Raw genomic sequence first — 13,136 nt, forward strand, 5'->3', positions numbered from 1 at the left:
ATGTGTTTGACCAAAATTGGCTCTCCTTCAGCGCCATGGAGTGCACAGGTATTACGGTTGCTGTCCTTTCAGCACCATGAGCCTGTCACCTTTGATGTGACACTGTTGTTGTTGCTACTGATAGTGGTGTTGGCTACCATAAATTGTGTAAACAGTGCATTATTTTATGCTGTGTGTCATGTTGTGTCCATGCCGGTTCTGTCTGTGTGTGTGGCAGCCCGAAGCGCGGCCAGGCCTGTTTGATTCATTCATAATGTCATCAAAAATAATTGCTCCTCCTTCACTAGAACTAGAATGGTCCAACGACAGACGATATAATGTTGGGCGCATTAAGTGATGCTATGTTTAATGTTATTTTCGAGATTTTTTTTTATACAACGTATTGGAAGATTTTGGTCCCTCTGAAGGCGGTCCTATAGTCACGGTTCGCCACTGCTAAGAAACTGTATACAATATTATAAAATGGGTTGTTTGGATCCTGGATGCTGATTGATTGATAGCAGGGAGTTATTCACCACAATCCCCAGGTAATTTTCACAATTTTTCAAAGTCCCATCTAATGCAGGCTCCCTCCCTCTCCCGTCATCTACACACCATGAATTCATTTTAATTCATCTACACACCATTATTATAATACTTTTTGGGGGATAGCAATCAGCATGTTTGGCTATTTACTTCAGAATCTCAGAACTAACAACTGGTTTTTGTCAGGACTATATCCTATGGTGTTATGATGAATTACAATGAATTCACTCATTAAAATAACGTTTTTAATCAAAACATGTCATTAATCTTTTTTAAATATGTTGGCAACCGTTTTATAAAATCAATAAGGCCCTCAAACCCGGGAATTATTGTGAATAACATCCTCCTAAGGGCTGTTTCCCCGGCCCTTCGCAAACTGCCCTTAGTCAGGAGTTATTCACACGATAATCCCCAGGTTCTTATGCCTTATTGCTTAATTATACAACGGGTGGGTCTAATACTGAATGCTGATTGGTTAAAACCGCATTCCAGCCGGTGTCTATTCCACAAGTTACCACAGGCTAAATCTATGACATTAAAATGCCTATTTACTCTGTTCCATCTGACTGCGCAATCCACTGTCTCATCAACCCAGCCAGGCAATTTATAAACTTGATCTCCACTATAAAAAGCATCTAGACATTATTTCACATTTATTTTAAACTAACATTTTGTTTTCAACAGCGGAGATTTTTTATGAACCTTGCTGTCTGTCTCTCCGACATTTGCAACATTGTTTCAATATTCAAATTCGACCTCCAGCTGTCCCATAGTAATGAATGTGTCGGGATTCAGGATGAGACAGACAGGTAGGCAGCTTTTCTTAGCCAGTCAAAACGATGAATCAGCATCATTTTTATGGATATATACAAAGAACTATCAATAGAAAACAGGTCAAACGAAACGAAGTGCAGCTAGTTTGAAGTCTTTCCAGCTTCAGTTTGAAGTGATTGTGTTAGCTGTGTTGTTGGCTAGCTCTCGAACAACAGTGTCCTGACGAGAGAGCACATTTTCTATGCCAGGGGAAATCGCACATCATTAGCCCATTGTTATGGATGTATCCAAATAAATGTCACTAGAAAATGTCCCTTAAACAAATGCAAATGCAGCTACTTCGTTGTTATTCTGGCTGCACTGTTTAACGTGACTGTAAATTAGCCAAAGTTGGCTAGCTAGCAAGCAAGGGATAAGAACGTTGCCAGCCAATATGGCAATGGAACATTTAGAACGAACGACTGGGTCGCGTCCATAGATACAGAACAAAAATACTGAACGACTCTGGCAACCGAACCGATAGAACGAACGACCAGCCGGCTTGGGTAGCAACCCTAGATTTGTGTCAGGACTATATTTTGTGGAAGAATGAAATAGTATGAATAAATTAATCAAAATAACATTTTTTATCAAAATATGTCAATCATTATTTGAATATGTTGGTAACCCGTTGTATAAAAGTGATAATGCCCTCGAAGCCGGTGTTTGGAGGATATATTGGTGAAATGAGGTGACATCGTCTTTTGTTGTTGAAACCTTTTGGAGTGCCACCGTTTCCCAATGTTTCTTGAACTTGGGATTTAATTTGAACCTATCTTTTATTGTTATATAAAATGCAAAAAATGCTAATTAGTCTTGTCATGTATTCCCCCAGAATGGATCAGTGCCATTATCATTCTCAGTATCGGTTCAATTATCCCCTATGCCCATATTATTATAGGTAAGTAGAAGTTACGTTCAAATAAAATACACTTTGTGCAAATAATGACAATAATGAAAAACAAATAGTGAATGCATCTCCAACGTGGAAAAAATATATAATATGCCTTGTCCTTTATTCCTCCAGCATTGATCTCTCTCATCATCCGCTGTATTGTTACTATTATTGTTGCAGTTATCCCCTTGGCCCACTTTGTCATAGGTAAGTAGTAGTAAAGAAATACCACTTTGCAAAAACATTATTGCATATTAATTATGCAAAAGCTACCGTTCTAAAATTCCTTTACCTCTCTATCTTTAGGTGCTGAGTGCTTCAATGACTGCCCTGTAATGTTCTTCATCCCTATCTACCTGATAGGGTTGGGATGTTTTTATGTAGTCCTGATGTTACTGTCTACGTTTATGGCCATCAAAGACTGCCAAGAGTTCTGCTCATCGGTCGTAAGGATCAGTCTGGTCATTCTAATGTTCTGGATCTTTGCTGGTGAGCGAGATTCCCAATCCAGACATACGTGGCACTGTTTGAACTTGTTTTGAAAATGCATCCTTTCTCCCTTCCTTCAAGGAACAATCATGGCACTCCCTTACCTGTGTCTTGTATATAAATAAATAATATGCCATTTAGCAGACGCTTTTATCCAAAGCGACTTAGTCATGCGTGCATACATATTTTTTTGTGTATGGGTGGTCCCGGGGATCGAACCCACTACCTTGGCGTTACAAGCGCCGTGCTCTACCAGCTGAGCTACAGAGGACCACATATATAGTATACACTATACAGTATATAACTGTTTATTATACGAAAACTGTATGTACACATTTATTATACACTGAACAAAAATATACTGAACAAAAATATGAACGCAACATGTAAAATGTTGGTCCCATGTTTAATGAGCTGAAATCAAAGATCCCAGAAATGTTCCATACGCACAAAAAGCGTATTTCTCTCAAATGTTGTGCACAAATGTGTTTACATCCCTGTTAGTGAGTATTTCATCCTTTGTCAAGATAATCCATCCACCTGACAGGTGTGGCATATTTTGTCACACAACACTATGCCACAGATGTCTGTCGTTTTAAAGAATTTGGCAGTACGTCCAACCGGCCTCACAACCGCAGACCAGGTGTAACCACACCAGCCCCGGACCTCCACATCCGACTTCTTCACCTGCTGAATGTTGCGTTTATATTTTTGTGCAGTATATTTTAGTTAGCTTGATAAGCTAGCTTACATTGCTAATAATAAAGTTAGCTATCTTGCTTAACATTGAAAATAAGGTTAAACAAGCTACATTATCCATATGGTTGAAAAGGTGAAAGGTCAGTGGTGAAAGGTCAATTTTCTCGGAGTGTCCCATTTGTAATTATGACTTGGAGGGTCGTATAAGTAAAATTTTCCAGTTGGAAATCCAAACTTCCGATAACTCCGACAGCATGTAAACACCCCACTAGACTCTTAGTCTCCAAATTTGATACATACAGTTGAGGTCGGAAGTTACTTAGCCAAATACATTTAAACTCAGTTTTTCACAATTCCTGACATTTAATCCTAGTAATAATTCCCTTTCTTAGGACAGTTAGGATCACCACTTTATTTTAAGAATGTGAAATGTCAGAATAATAGTAGAGAGAATTATTTATTTCAGCTTTTATTTATTTCATCACATTCCCAGTGGGTCAGAAGTTAACATACACTCAATTAGTATTTGGTAGCATTGCCTTTAAATTGTTTAACTTGTGTCAAACGTTTCGGGTAGCCTTCCACAAGCTACCCACAATAAGTTGGGTGAAATTTGGCCCATTCCTCATGACATAGCTGGTGTAACTGAGTCAGGTTTGTAAGCCTCCTTGCTCGCACACGCTTTTTCAGTTCTGCCCACAAATGTTCTATAGGTTTGAGGTCAGGGCTTTGTCATGGCCACTCCAATACCTTGACTTTGTTGTCCTTAAGCCAATTTGCCACAACTTTGGAAGTATGCTTGTGGTCATTGTCCATTTGCGACCAAGCTTTAACTTCCTGACTGATGTCTTGAGATGTTGCTTCAATATAACCACATAATTTTCCTTCCTCATGATGCCATCTATTTTGTGAAGTGCACCAGTCCCTCCTGCAGCAAAGCACCCCCACAGCATGATGCTGCCACCCCCGTGCTTCACTGTTGGGATGGTGTTCTTCGGCTTGCAAGCCCCCCCGTTTTTCCTCCAAACATAATGATGGTCATTATGGCCAAACAGTTCTATTTTTGTTTCATCAGACCAGAGGACATTTCTCAAAAAAGTCAGATCTTTGTCTCCATGTGCAGTTGCAAACCGTAGTCTGGCTTTTTTATGGCTGTTTTGGAGCAGTGGCTTCTTCCTTGCTGAGCAGCCTTTCAGGTTATGTCGATATAGAACTTGTTTTACTGTGGATATAGATACTTTTGTACCTGTTTCCTCCAGCATCTTCACAAAGTCCTTTGCTTTTGTTCTGGGATCGATTTGCACTTTTCGCACTAAAGTACGTTCATCTCAATGAGACAGAAAGCGTCTCCTTCCTGAGCGGTATGACGGCTGCGTGTTCCCATGGTGTTTATACTTGCGTACTATCGTTTGTACAGATGAACGTGGTATCTTCAGGCGTTTGGAAATTTCTCCCAAGGATGAACCAGACTTGTGGAGGTCTAAAACTTTATTTATTTTCATTTCCCCATGATGTCAAGCAAAGAGGCACTGAGTTTGAAGGTAGGCCTTGAAATACATCCACAGGTACACCTCCAATTGACTCAAATGATGTCAATTAGCCTATCAGAAGCTTCTAAAGCCATGACATCATTTTCTGGAATTTTCCAAGCTGTTTAAAGAAACAGTCAACTTAGTGTATGTAAACTTTTGACCCACTGGATTTGTGATACAGTGAATTATAAGTGAAATAATCTGTCTGTAAACAATTGTTGGAAAAATTACTTGTGTCATGCACAAAGTAGATGTCCTAACCGACTTGCCAAAACTGTTTGTTAACAAGACATTTGTGGAGTGGTTGAAAAACAAGTTTTAATGACTCCAACCTAAGTGTATGTAAACTTCTGACTTCAACTGTAGGTTCCTCTCCTTACAAGGAACACATTTGTTTCAAGGATCCATATTGTCCACCATGATCCAAGAGCCGTGAGTCCAATTCCAACTGATGGTGGTAGTATGGCACCGGCTTGGACTCTGTCAATAATAATATTATAAATACAAATATATTATAATTATACATTTATTTCCCTACCACTTTGTCTACTATAGGTAGTGGGGTTGTTTTCGCTGTATTTCAAACGACAAGCTACAACCCGACCCTCAGCGACGGGAGCTCCAACCAGACCATTGCCAACGAGAGCTACAACCATACCTTCTGCAGTGGGAGCAACAACCAGTCCATCACCAACCCAGAGTACTGCAACAAAACTCTATACCTGTTTGCATTCTCTACCTGTCTGATATGGATCCTTGTGGTTGTTCTGTTAACGGTTGGCCTCAAGTTCTATGGATACAGCAGAATTGGGATGATCTTTAAGTGCTTGGGATTGTGGTTGTTAGGTCATGACCATATTTATTTGTGTATTTATTTGTGTTTCGAAGAGTCTACTATACGACACAATGGCGCTTTAGTTGTTGTTTAATCTTTGTATTACATTTTTTGGGGGATGAGAAAACAACTTCAGAGAAGCTGGAAGGACTAAAAGCAGATAGAAAGTATGTAGAAATGATAATGGATCTATATACCTTTAAATCATTTTGTCTTTAATCGTCTTTTCAAGGCATGTGTGGTTGATTATGCCTGATTCAAAATGATTAGAGGAAAAAGTGTTTATTTACAGTTGTGCTTTCATTCTTTGCACTCTACCTTTTGATTAAAATAAAGCCAGTTACAGTTGATAGTGTGTAAAGTGAATGGGTCATGCAGTTTGACATACTTTATCACAAAAAGGGACAACCAAATACACCACCACTTTCAGTCTATGAGCTTGTTATCTGTCGGCCATATTTGTGCCCCAAAATAATAAGAACAAGTTGGTCTTTCCTTTCTCCTCCTGCAGCCTACACCTGCATCCAATTTGACTGGACACGAGTAGAGAGGGAGAGGGAAAGAGTCTTGGTTAACATATTTAATCCCAATGTAATTTAGGAGGGTGAAAGCTGCATGTCAGCAGTAACAAAAGGGGGTTTTGTGGTCGCTTGAAAGGTTTTCATGACAGCTGGGTTACAGTTTCTCTTTTTTTGGGGTTATCATCTGACGAGCTGTGCTGACGAGGTGGACAGACGGCACATAGCTGGAATAGTTCCTCCTCTGAAGATGATTGTTCGATAACACAGCAAAATGCTATCGTTTTTCACCCAGACACATTCAACTACTGTATTATAATACATTACATGTTTGACTCCACTCACTATAACATTTTAGGTTTGCCTGCCTCCAGTTATAACAAAATATACTGTACATAGCTTACAGTAACAGTACATGGGGTAAGTCAAAGTGAAGCTTGTCATTTGTGTTCCGACTGTGTTCCCTGCATCTCCTCTCTCATATTTCAGCGAAACGGTCCCCACCGCGGCCAAGGAATGCATCTAGTGCCATAAATCTGGGCCTTGATAGGAACTTGGCTGCCCGACAGCAGTACAGCACAACTATGTGATGTACACTGTACGGTAACTATGTTTTAAGGTGAACATTACCACCGTGAAGGAGGATGTACAGGGGGGTAAGGACAAGGTCTCCTACAAAGAAGGAATTGGGGAAATGACAGAACAATGAAAACAAACCTGTCTCACTCCTGGGGATCCTGCTGGTAATGTTCCTTCACTAGCAAATCACTCTGATCACACAAAGAATAGGCCTACATGTCTCTACTGTGGTCGGACTTTGTCTGTCATTTGATACGTGCTGTACAGCTACGCTCCGATCCCATTATAGAGGACAGGCAGTATCTTCTGTCATCTCCTGAGTTAAAGCGCCCTCTGTTGTCTGAATGCACCATGGTGTGACAGTTTGAGAGAGACTGTGTGTTTGTGTGGTGTTCTGCACGGTTCTTCAGAGAGGAGGGAGTTAATGAAAAAGCCAGCCGGTGCTCTGTGCCAGGTTTGTTTGTCACATCTCCCTTGTCTGTGCCTTATGCAAATAGGCAGGGGGCTGCGCGAGAGGGTCCATGGGAAACTGGTGGAGCTAATCCACCATGTTAGACTAGGAGAGGAGGACTTTTCAATACAACCCCCCATTTAACCCCCTCCTGACACACACACGCACACACACACACAAACACACGCACACAGAAACACACACAGCTGAACACCTGTTTCTTTTCCACACATCAATATGTGTGTAAATCCCACGGTCTGAAGAACATCCAAACCTATATGTCCCATACTAATTGGCCTCAGTGTGTTGATTGTGGATGTCATACCACAAGGAAAAACATTTGATTAGGAAATGGAAGACAATTGTATGGGAATTGTCAGTGCTGAGAATCCTCTCTTCATCCCATAAAAATTATATATATCTTTTCAAATAATTAATCTATGATTGGTTATATTGATTTTAAGAAATCTTGAAAATAAAAATACGTACAGTGCCAGTTAAGTATACACTCCCCTTGCTCCATCTTCACATTTTGCTGCTGTAAAATGTTATCTATAAGTGATTTCATTTTATTTGTTTCCTACAGATCTACACAACCTACTCAACATTTTCAAAGTTAAATAAAATTATCAAACATTTTCCAAATTAATAAGAACATATAAAAAACAAGATGTCTTGATTGTGTCTGTCTTCACACCCCAGAGTAAATACTTGGTGAGAGCACCTTTGGCAGCCATTACAGTTGTGAATACCTTTTAATCAGTGGTGACCCGTCATTGAGTCCTACATTTCTAGCAAAAAATATATATATTTATATAAAAACATTTTTTTATTTTTTTTTGGGGGGGCTTGCCTGTTTTGCATGTTATTTTGGCATTAATACGTGTCACATATCAGTTTGCAAACAATGGTCTCTTTTTTGCTTTCTTGAGTAAGGCAGCTCCAAAATGCAGGTGTTTCAGCCTAGCTCAGTACTTCCTGTGGTGGCGGGGCAGCCAGCGGAAAATACGGAGCGTAGGTATTGGTAATGTTCTCTAGTTGCGCCATGATTAGCTCAGTGTTCTGTCACTCGTGGGGACAGTACGTCACCGCCAAGTCAATTGGTAGAGCTAGAAAATTCAAGCCCCTTGGGCCACAGGTAAAATCACGTCAAATCACGTTATATCTACAGTAGCTTTGATTGGACTGATCATGTCAACATCAAACTTTCAAAATCTTAGCTAGCAGTCACCATTATGAATCAAGTCGACAATCTACTGGCAAATCCTTTTTAATCCTTGTCGTATGAAGAGAAATAATGAAGAGAAATTATAGATAAAACGTATCGGTGCTCATCGGCCGTTGGACATAAACATTACACAACAAGTTGGAAATCGCAAATTCAACAATGAGTGGTTTGGAAGGAATCAGTGACAGTGACTTACTGCAAGCTTTGCAAAGCAATCACTAGCCTGCTATTCAGTGGTGTGGCTGTGTGGTCCCAAATCTGGGATTAAGGGTCTCTTTTCCAAGTTTAAAATTAAAAACATTCAACATTGGCCATGCTGTCAATGAAGCATGATTTGTGCCGCGCTCAAAACAACTGTTAACTCGGAACTGCGAAAACTTGACTTCAGTGAGTTCAAGACAACTGGGAAGTTGGGAAAAAACAAGCTCAGACTGGGAAAATACTTTTTGAACGGTCATCCAACTCGGAATTGTAAATCCGGAACTTGGGCCTCTTTCTAGAGCTACGACCTGAAGATCAATGATGTCATCATGATTCAACCTGTTTTTTTTCAGAGTTCCCAGTTTTCTTGAAAGCACCATAAATCCAGAGAATGCCAGATTTTGATGACAAAATTTGCCCACAAAGGACAGCCGCGCCACCTTCCTGTTCAAATGAGCACAGCACAACAAAGTGAGTCCAAAAATGTATTATATGCTGCTGCATAAATTATGTAATATGCCAGGGGGATATGTATACTGTAGCTAAGAAAGTAATACCAAGTGTATGTTGTGTAGTAAACTGTTAGTAGCCCATGTGCCTCACCCTAATCATTTGGTCTATTTACCCCTCTTAATTCCGCCTACTGTTCTGACTTGGTAGTGCACATGTAGCCTATAACCTGTTTTAGAGAAATGTAATCATCGAATATTGTAAGAGCTTTCATTGTCTGCTTATATGCTCACTTTATTTATCCTACAGTTCTGACTTGGTGTACAGGGAGAACACTGTAAGAACAGCCCATGTTCTGAATTCTGTCGCTGTACATTTCAAAAGTGCTAAACAAATAGTTATATTAACTACATCCGTCCTAGCTCGCTCATTAATGTCTTAATCGAAATTACGAATTGCCTCTTATCCGCTTGTCGTCCCGTTATGCCATAGTTTGTACATCTCAATTGTCATTAGAAACCACATTTGTTTAAGCAAGTCAACCATATCAGCTTTGTTTTTTTAAAAGGCAGTAAATGAGGCTGAATGAACTGTTTCACTGCCAGACAAGGCTCCGCTGATAGCCAGGTGTAGCAGTGGTAAAATGTCGGAACTGCTGCTGGGACAGCTTGTAGCCCTAACAGTTTGTGGACACCGTTTTTCACCGTTTTAATGCAAGTAATGTATTGTTTAGTGTTGTGTTGTGTTGTGGCTTTGCTGGCATGCATCCCACTTTTTTTGTTTTGTTTGCCCAACCAAGATTTACATGCTAAAATCGCCACTGTTTTTAATAAGATTCTACCTACTTTTTACAACTAAGGGAAACATATATCCATTACTTTAGTAAAAATTGCTCAAGCACTAACTGTGGTTGGGAATCATTGATGGACAGCAATATTCAAACCGTGTCTCTGATTTTCAAGCAGATTTAAGTCAGGACTGAGAATGGACAGGAACACTCAACATCTCTTGGAAAGCCATTCTGGTGTGTCTTTGGCATTACAATTTGTATTATCGACCCGCTGAAAAATACAACTCTATCCCATGGTTGGGTTTTCAGAAGACTGAGGCGGGTTTTCCTCTAACTTTATACCTGGGCTTTGCTCTTTTCATATTTATTTTGATCCTGACAAACTCCTAGTCCCTGCTGTTGACAAGCATACCCATAACATGATGCTTGTTTGTCAGGATCAAAATAAATATAAAAAGAGAAAAGCCCTGGTAAAAGGTTAGAGGAAAACCCGCCGTGGTCTTCTGAAAACCATGGGAAAGAGTTGAGGTGTTGAGAGTTCCTGAATGGTCCAGTCTTAGTCCCATCTTAAGTCTGCTTGAAAATCTGAGACAAGGTTTGAATATTGCTGTCCATCAATGATTCCTAAACGAATTTACTGAGCTTGAGCAATTTGTCAAAAGCAATGAATATATGTTGCCTTAAGAGTTGTGCAAGGTTGGTAGAATCTTATTCAAAATGATTCAGTTGTAATGACAAAAATGACATATTTTAGGTTGTGTAGTAGATTGCATTTTAAGGCAGCAAAATGTGAAGACTGTGCAAGGAGTGTGTACACTTTCACGAACATCTGTACTTTTCTGTTTAGATATTTAGGCAGAATAATCTCCTGATATGTAGCGTCTCATTTTCAAGAAAATCATGATAAAAATAGTTACATCTCAGACAGTATGTAAGCATTGAGTAGTGATACAACAATACATCCATGAGATAAGGTTAGTAAAAACAGAGCAAGTATGATCAAAATATTTTACATTTCTCTGTTTGACTGCACCCAAGGTTTAGTTCCTGTAGGTACTCACAGGTTTGTGTTAGAGAACTGGCTGTTCCTGTCTTGCTGAAGTAACTCCGTCCTCCCCTCCTTCCCTCTCTGTCTTTCTTTACACTGCAGTAGTTTACTGAGAGCGCTCAGGGAAGAGCTTCATGTTTCACAAGCCTCCACAAGGTCCAACCCGGGAGAAAAAAAACCAAAACAAAGGCAATCATGAAATCCCCTTTACTTGAGCCCCGCGATACCTAATAGGAGCGAATCGCCATCTATTTAGTTTCTTCAAATCACTGACAGCAGGCTTTGATAAAAAAGAATGGAAAATATGTAGGATACAAGAACCACCAAAACCCTACAGACTGTAGCTCCTCTATTGAAGCCAGATGTTGACTTTAACTGGCCAATTCTGATAAATGGCATAATGATTACTATTATACATCAGGGTAATTTTATATCAGTCCGGCACAATGTTGTTCTTCTTTTATAGACCAAATGAACTCAGCTCGGTGCCCAAGGCCAGGTGCTAGTTTCACCTTGATCAGAACCATGGCATGTGTGTCTCCACAGCATCCTGTCCTAGAGCAAATGCAGCAGCAGCCATCTTATCTTGTGGGCACAGTGATGGGGGTTTTGATGGCAGCTGATATTATGGGGCATAGCAATGGGGTTTTGTTTGGCTTTAATGGGAGTTAATTGGAGTATTAGCCTGCTTTGTGCCTTATGCAATGTCCAGAATCCCATTAGGTCTGTGTGAAGGGCTTAGGAGTTCAATGTTTCATAGTCATGACCATTGTTGGGGGTAACACGTTACAGTAATAATATTACTTTTTGCTTAAACAAATAATATAAACGGAGTACTGTTCCAATTTGAGTAACAATATTACAGTTACTGATCAAAGATCGGTCGTAGTTACTTAGTTAATTTTGTTATCATTCCCTTCCTGTTACAGTTATTGATCCAAATAAATATTTGTGATGATTATTATTCCCTCTCTGTTGACGCAATATTTAAAAATCCCCCCGCCCCAGATTCAAATTGTTTTCATCCCGAGTCTGACATCCTCTCACCAAGTTCTGGTTTATACACGCATGCGTTACTCTGCTTTTGTGAGGGAGATGAAAAATGGCAGAAGCATCTGAAACATTTTCTCAGCTTGGAAGTACTCCCATTACTTTGATTTGGTAAGAAGACAAAATGAATAGAACTGTAAAATGTAAACTGTGCTCAGGTGAGAAACACCTCTCCACTGCTAGAAACACAACTTCCAATCTCTTGAAGCACCTGCAAAAGCAACACGCTAAGACAAAACTCGTAGCGAAAGACCCCCGAGGCCTGACCACTGCTGCTGAAGTTGACTGTAGGCATACAGTGAGGGAAAAAAGTATTTGATCCCCTGCTGATTTTGTACGTTTGCCCACTGATAAAGACATGATCAGTCTATAATTTTAATGGTAGGTTTATTTGAACAGTGAGAGACAGAATAACAACAAAAAAATCCAGAAAAACGAATGTCAAAAATGTTATAAATTGATATGCATTTTAATGAGGGAAATAAGTATTTGACCCCTCTGCAAAACATGACTTAGTACTTGGTGGCAAAACCCTTGTTGGCAATCACAGAGGTCAGACGTTTCTTGTAGTTGGCCACCAGGTTTGCACACATCTCAGGAGGGATTTTGTTCCACTCCTCTTTGCAGATCTTCTCCAAGTCATTAAGGTTTTGAGGCTGACGTTTGGCAACTCGAACCTTCAGCTCCCTCCACAGATTTTCTATGGGATTAAGGTCTGGAGACTGGCTAGGCCAGATTTCAGACGGCCCTGTATATGTGCTTTCTTGAGCAGGGGGACCTTGCGGGCACTGCAGGATTTCAGTCCTTCACGGCGTAGTGTGTTACCAATTGTTTTCTTGGTGACTATGGTCCCAGCTGCCTTGAGATCATTGACAAGATCCTCCCGTATAGTTCTGGGCTGATTCCTCACCGTTCTCATGATCATTGCAACTCCACGAAGTGAGATCTTGTACGGAGCCCCAGGCCAAGGGAGATTGACAGTTATTTTGTGTTTCTTCCATTTGCGAATAATCGCACCAACTGTTGTCACCTT

The 13,136-nt window shown here is 40.1% G+C and overlaps 1 long non-coding RNA gene across 1 annotated transcript; it reads left to right on the top strand.

The window, feature by feature from the left end:
• Nucleotides 1–2,363: 2,363 nt before the first annotated feature.
• LOC121554747 lies at nucleotides 2,364–6,114 on the top strand. The gene is made up of 3 exons (XR_005997767.2): nucleotides 2,364–2,440; nucleotides 2,540–2,722; nucleotides 5,509–6,114. It is a non-coding gene; the product is annotated as an uncharacterized LOC121554747 (long non-coding RNA).
• Nucleotides 6,115–13,136: the final 7,022 nt, after the last annotated feature.

Source organism: Coregonus clupeaformis, chromosome 39, assembly GCF_020615455.1.
Source record: "Coregonus clupeaformis isolate EN_2021a chromosome 39, ASM2061545v1, whole genome shotgun sequence".
In the NCBI taxonomy this organism is placed as follows: domain Eukaryota; kingdom Metazoa; phylum Chordata; class Actinopteri; order Salmoniformes; family Salmonidae; genus Coregonus; species Coregonus clupeaformis.